This window comes from Bactrocera tryoni, chromosome 1, assembly GCF_016617805.1.
Source record: "Bactrocera tryoni isolate S06 chromosome 1, CSIRO_BtryS06_freeze2, whole genome shotgun sequence".
NCBI classification, from domain to species: domain Eukaryota; kingdom Metazoa; phylum Arthropoda; class Insecta; order Diptera; family Tephritidae; genus Bactrocera; species Bactrocera tryoni.
This window is the reverse complement of record NC_052499.1, coordinates 59156540-59162732: the sequence shown is the minus strand read 5'-3', so window position 1 is coordinate 59162732 and position 6193 is coordinate 59156540. Positions and strand designations below refer to the sequence as shown.

The following is a 6193-nucleotide window of genomic DNA, read 5'->3' as shown; positions in this document are numbered from 1 at the left end:
GGTGTTTTTGTTATGCATCGCTTTATTTTCTCATATTTTGCACTACTCATATTTCTATGAAATTTGATTTGCCTTTTCTGCTTGCGCCGCGTCGCACGCCGCTCAACGCCTTCCGCTGGGTATTTGTGGCACATATTTCTACGCTTTGACAGCGACAGCAACTGCGGCAATAACTGGCGGTAACTTACAGCTTTTTATTATGCATTTGTGTGTAATTGTGTGCGTGTCTGTATGTGTGTGTGCGCGCGCTGTGGTGGTGGTGAGGCTGAGCGAATGAATTTTGCCGCGTAGTAGGTAATGTCAACCTCAGCGCCGCACATTGTGCGCTCATTGTATTTGTGCGGCGCTTAGTTTTTTCACCACTGGTCCTTGCTTGACGAGCCTGTGAATGGTCTGCGTGTATGAAAATTTCACTTTTCTTGTTGCTGCGCTGTACTCAGTTGCCATTATATACAATAAACGCGCATTTGTGTGTGTGTGGGCGAGTGTGTGTGCTACCACAACTAACGCCTGACACCGATTGCCGCGCTCTTACACCACTTTCCCGCGTATGTGTGTACGTGTGGGCATGTGGCTGCATGCGACTGTGTTTGTGCGCTTAGCCCAGCACTTGCCCAGCAACATTTCAGTGTTAATTCGTCGATTCGAGGCGTTTCAGTTGCGCTCAGATTCTTACGTGTATTTACTTCGCAATTTTTACAATCGCTCGGTTTTGTGTGTGCTATCAGTGCGTTTCAGCGGTTAAGAAATATATTAGAACGCATCCAAATTACAGTTATTGTGTTTAACGGAAAAAATTATAATTTCATAGCCGAGCAGCTGTGTGAAGACCACACACAGCTACACACGTAAGTGTATTGTGCTTATTGTGTATTGTTTTTGTTGTAGGCCGAAAGCAAAATTCGATACAGCTGTTTTGTGTGTGTGAATGTTAGTGCCGGCGTTGTTATTGCTTTTGCTGGCCGTGTTGTTTCGTGTATCGTGATATGCTTATTGTTTAACCGTGTCAGCTGGGGTGGCCAGCGTGTACACGCTGCTGCCGTGTACTGGTGTGAGTGCGCTGAATTGAATTTCTTGTGACTGCAGCGAGCTTTTGTTGCTATTTGTTTGTATTATTTTTGCTCATCGTCTTCGCCGTCTTGACAGCTGGCCACGTGCGGTTTGTTTACTATTTAGTTATTGTTGTTGCCTTGTATCGCAAATATGTTGTTGTTATTGCATTGTATCGTATTGTGGCAGCATATGCAAACGCCGAAGGACGAGCTGTCCTTTGAGATTAGTCTTCCGTTTTGTGCTTCACGAATGACGTCGCTATTTGTGAAGCTCTCTGTTGGTATGCCACTGCGCATGAGTGACTTATATTATTTATTTCGGAGACATAAGCAATTTAGGCTGAAAGTCTGGAGGTGTCTTAACCAATTTGTGAATATGAGTATCTAATCTTCTGTCTAGTATACCGCTAATAGTTTCCATCGGCATTTGGACTTAAATATAATAAGTAAATTCAAAAAATGTGCCCTGCCAGTTAGCGTTGAAAGCGGTTGCGAGAAAATTTTATTTGATAAAAAAAAAAACTTTTAGTAATGGATAAGTTAGCCTTTTGACAATAGATTTGTTTATCCAAGAGAAAACAACCTGCACCATTGTCCAAAGTGCGGTTGGCCCAATCCTTGCATCAATCACCCCGCGTCAAATAGAACGAGAAGTACGAAATCCGGCAATTTTTATACTCTGACAACATTTTGCTACAGAGTAATAATACCTTTGTTGGAAAGCACTTGACGCTAGTCGAAATAGATATAGAGTTATACATACATATTTAAATAATCTGGATAATGAGGCGAGTGAAAATAAGCTTGACTGTCTGTCCGTGCATCTGCCTGTGCAGGTTGTACCTTGATTAAAAAAGAAGATATGGTTTACAAAATATTAAACTTACTATATATTATCCAAATTTGAAAAGAACAAATCTTTTTAAAAGTTCATACAAAAGTGTGTAAAGGGGTGAAATCGGATGATAACCCCAACCACTCCCCATAAAAAAATTATGTTAAAAACTACCAAAAGTGCGATAAATCAATAAATCAATGCATCAGAGAGATCACATTTTACATCCAGGAAAGCACCAGAACAACAAATGGTATTACTTGCTGACAGTTTGGCCGGTCGGAAGGAATTCGGAGTGCCCTACACCTCGATACTCAAAGAGAACTGCCAAAAAAACCTTGATTTTTAACCAGCTTTGGTTGTTGTTGTTGTTTTAACGGAGTTACTAATCCCCGTGCGTGTGGTGAGGGCTATCTAGGTTGCCGTCGACGTCTTCTAACGGAAGGCCCAGGAAACATGCTGTTTCGATGGGGTCGGGCCAAAGGGAAAGGGTTACAGATGAGTGGGGTTTGCAGGGCATGCGAAGAGGTGGCCAGTATCATGCGGAGATTCATTGCACGCAGGACATATGTTGGATATGTCGGGGTCAATTCTGAACAAGTAGGAGTTTAATCTGCTAAAATATCTAGAACGAAGCTGCGCAAAGGTCACTCGCGTTTCTCGCGGCAACTCGGGCTCTTCGTCTGCAATAGATAGTGATTTGACTCCAAGAACGCCATTCACTGGAAGAGAGTAAGTGAAAGCGTTGTTAGCTCCACTGTGAATGGCGGTCAGTACCTGTCGGAAGTTAGTTGCTTCCGAAGTCCGGTCGGCGTATTGTTCGATGTCTTCGACGTAGTTAAGGAAAGACCTCTTGATGTTCCTTGTTGCGGCTCTGTACCTTGGCGATAATCGTGGTTATATGAGAAGTGAAGGAGTATGGACTATCAAATGTTACACCTAAACTTTTATGGTTATTGACAGTCGGAATCTTGACGCCATCGACTGCAATATTAAGCATAAGTCTATACTTCTTCGTCCAGTTCGTGAATATAGTCGCTGTGGATTTGGTGGGGAGAGTGTTAGGTTCCGTGCAGAGAAGAAGAGAGAAAGGTCGGAAAGATAGCTGTTTATCTTTGAACCCATGCCATCGATTCCATTGCCCGACGTCAATATCGTGCAATCATCAGCGTACGAGGTTATGGAAACCCTCTCTGGTGGCTGGGGGAGTTTCGAGATGTAGAAGTTAAACAGGGGAGAGGACACCACCCTGTGGAACCCCCTGTTTAATTCTTCTCAGCTTCGATGTTTATCCTCGAAATATTACGGACGATTGACGACAATGAAGATAGTTCATGGGCCACCCTTCAGTCCTGGACAGAGCGCAGTTTGTTCGATGTCCTGCAGTAGCGTTGTGTGATTGACAGTGTCAAAAGCTTTTGACAAGTCCAACGCTTCGATGATCGTTCTCTCGCACTTTTCGTAATCCATTCTGGTGGTTGGCTAGGTTCAGGTGGTGAGTGAAAGTTCGAAGTAGAAAGGCCTCAAGTGTCTTCACCGCTGGGGAGAGGAGAGTTATCGTTCGATAGGACTCCCCTTACTCCCAGTTTTCAGTAGTGGGAGCACTCTTCCGATTTTCCACACATCGAGTATATGAAGAGTGGTCAGCGACAGGTTGAGGACCTTGGTGAGATATTTTACTCCCGTCGAGCCTAGATGCTTTAGCATGACTTTGTAGCATGACTTTGGTAGTTCTTTCGCTCCGGCTCACCTTTGGCATGATGTTCGGCTGATTGATCGTCTGTTTCGTGGGGGTCGCTTCATGACATCAAGGTGGTCGAAAAGCATTGCTCCACAGATGTTAACGCGACAACTTTTTTCGAAAAAATTTAGTGACATTGGAACGAATCGTGCTTTCACTTTTCTTAGGCCCAAATGATCTTTTAAAATGTTCCTTCCGACATTCCAACTATGCCAGTGAGATCCCTAATTATCAATTGACGATTCTCAAGCATCAATTCCCTTATTTTGTTGGCGTGTTGATCATCAGTTGATTTCGCATTAAAAAGCTGTCGATGCAATGGATGCCGAGTTTTCTCAGTCCAGCCAACAAGCGCAGCAACGTCAGCTGTTCAATTACTATCATAAAAAATGGTCTCAAGGTAAAATCTACATCGACTACGTAGAGTGCCGTATCATTGGACTAAACGAGTTGCAGATAAATCATTTGATAAAAAAAATTCTCAAAGCTAACAGGAATGACATAACACATTCTATATACATGACCTAGGGAGATATATGTAACGACTTTCTACTTTGTTGTATATTACTAGGTCAACTTATAAATATTATCTCTATACGCACCAAGCAATGCTATACTCAAGATATGGTTTTTAATTAATTTTCTTACGATATCTAATATTGTGACTGAGAAATTACACGTAACAACCGCACGGATGAAGATTCTCACAATTCGCAACATAGAGTTAGCCGTTTGATATAATGGGTTGTCAAAAGAGTCTTGCGGTATTTTTATTGAATTTCTTTTTATTGAAATTGAAATGAATTTTTGAAGACTCATGCTCAGCGCTTGACCGATGCTACGGCTGCTACTATGCGGGTCTCTTTCGACCAATTCAGCGATTTTATCGCAATTTTCGACGGCAGGCCTTCTGGAGCGTGGCGCATCTTCGACCACCTCTACACCAGAACGAAAACGTTGAAACCATCGTTGTGCGGAGGAAATGGAAACTGTATCGGGTCCATAAACTGCACAAATTTTATTGGCGGCTTGAGATGCATTTTTGCCTTTATCGTAGTAGTACTGTAAAATATGCCGTATTTTCTCTTTATTTTGCTCCATGTTTGCGACTCTATAGCTCACGAACGACTTAAAAGAAACGACAATCAATCTAGCACGAGTTAGCGCGTGAAATGAGCTTTCCTAAAAGGTATAGCATGAACCGATGCGACGAATAAAGCTAGAATTACGCGCTTTCAGCGCCAACTAGCGAAAATACCGCAAGACTTTTTTGACAACCCATTATTTGACGATACTGATGCTTGTCTGAGACCAGTTTGTCCCATCGGGCAAAATTCAGTTTGTGATCCAATTTTGAAGTTTTAGGTTTAGAAGAAAGTCATTTTACTCGAGGCCAATACTAACTATTTGCTTCCCCAAAGTATGATATTTCATTAATATATCTTAAACTTTTTGGAAGGTATAGGAAAGTGGAAACTTATTTTAAAGGAACTAGACACGGATCTTATTTATTTCGCACTCAATCCAAAATATTCTCTCATAATAATGGTACATTTTTAGAGATACAATTCAATTGCGTTTTCTGAACCACACCAGGATTGCACTTACTGCCACAGCAACCATCGTGTGTTGACGAAGCCAACAGGCCAGGAATAAGCATCATCTGAGAAGAAGAGTTTCCTACGAACGTTTTTTGCGTAATAATCTAGAAAAATTTCTAAACGTTGTACAAAAGTGAACCGTGACATGATAAAAAGGCAAACCTTACTTATCACGTGATCTCTTTTGGTAAACGTTGTATGCATATTACAAGGAGCGTTCCAAAGTAAACAGAACTTTTTGAATCTAGCGCCCACTGGTGGCGCCATTTATATATCGACTGGAGCGTTAGATTTTGCTATCTTTATCTATTGTCCAGTGAGAATTTCATGACATTTCACCAGATTGGAAGTGAAGTTATTGCGATATAAGTGTCAGTATGTTTGTGTTATCGGTGAGAAAGTGAACTTCGAACAAAGAGCCAACATTAAATTTTGTTCTAAAATTGATAAAACTTTTACCGAAACGTTTCAATTGATAAAACAAGTTTACGGCGATGATTGCCCCAACATGTAGCAGAGTGCACGAGTGGTTTCATCGTTTTCAAAGTCGTGATCACATAAATGACGATCACATGTGGGCCATCCGTCATCACCGGAAATTCCATCGAAACTGTGCGTGAATTCATCAAAAATTTGCCGAAATCATCATTGAAATTCATGGAAATGGAATTGAACATCTCCAAAACATCGATTTATCGCCTTTTTTTCCGAACATTTGGGCTTACGAAAGGTGTATGCACGGTTTGTTCCGCACAAATTGACTGACGACCAAAAATTGCTCAGAATCCAACATTCGATCGACGCTTGTGACCGATTATTTGACAAAAAATCACATTTCAACCATTAACCACTCCCCGTATTCACCTGATATGGCACCGTGCGACTTCTTTCTTTATGAGGCAGCAGAATATAGAGTTACACCCCTTAAGTGCTATAGTACGTATAGTAAGTCTATCAGAGAGCG

The 6193-nt window shown here is 41.7% G+C and overlaps 1 protein-coding gene across 1 annotated transcript in view; it reads left to right on the top strand.

Moving 5' to 3' along the window:
- The first annotated feature begins 802 nt into the window (after positions 1 to 802).
- Positions 803 to 6193, top strand: part of LOC120773468 (mucin-2-like) — a 64650-nt gene continuing 59259 nt past the window's right edge. The window contains exon 1 of the mRNA XM_040102427.1: positions 803 to 848. The gene's annotated coding sequence lies outside the window, so the exon portion shown is untranslated. The remainder of the gene's footprint in view (positions 849 to 6193) is intronic.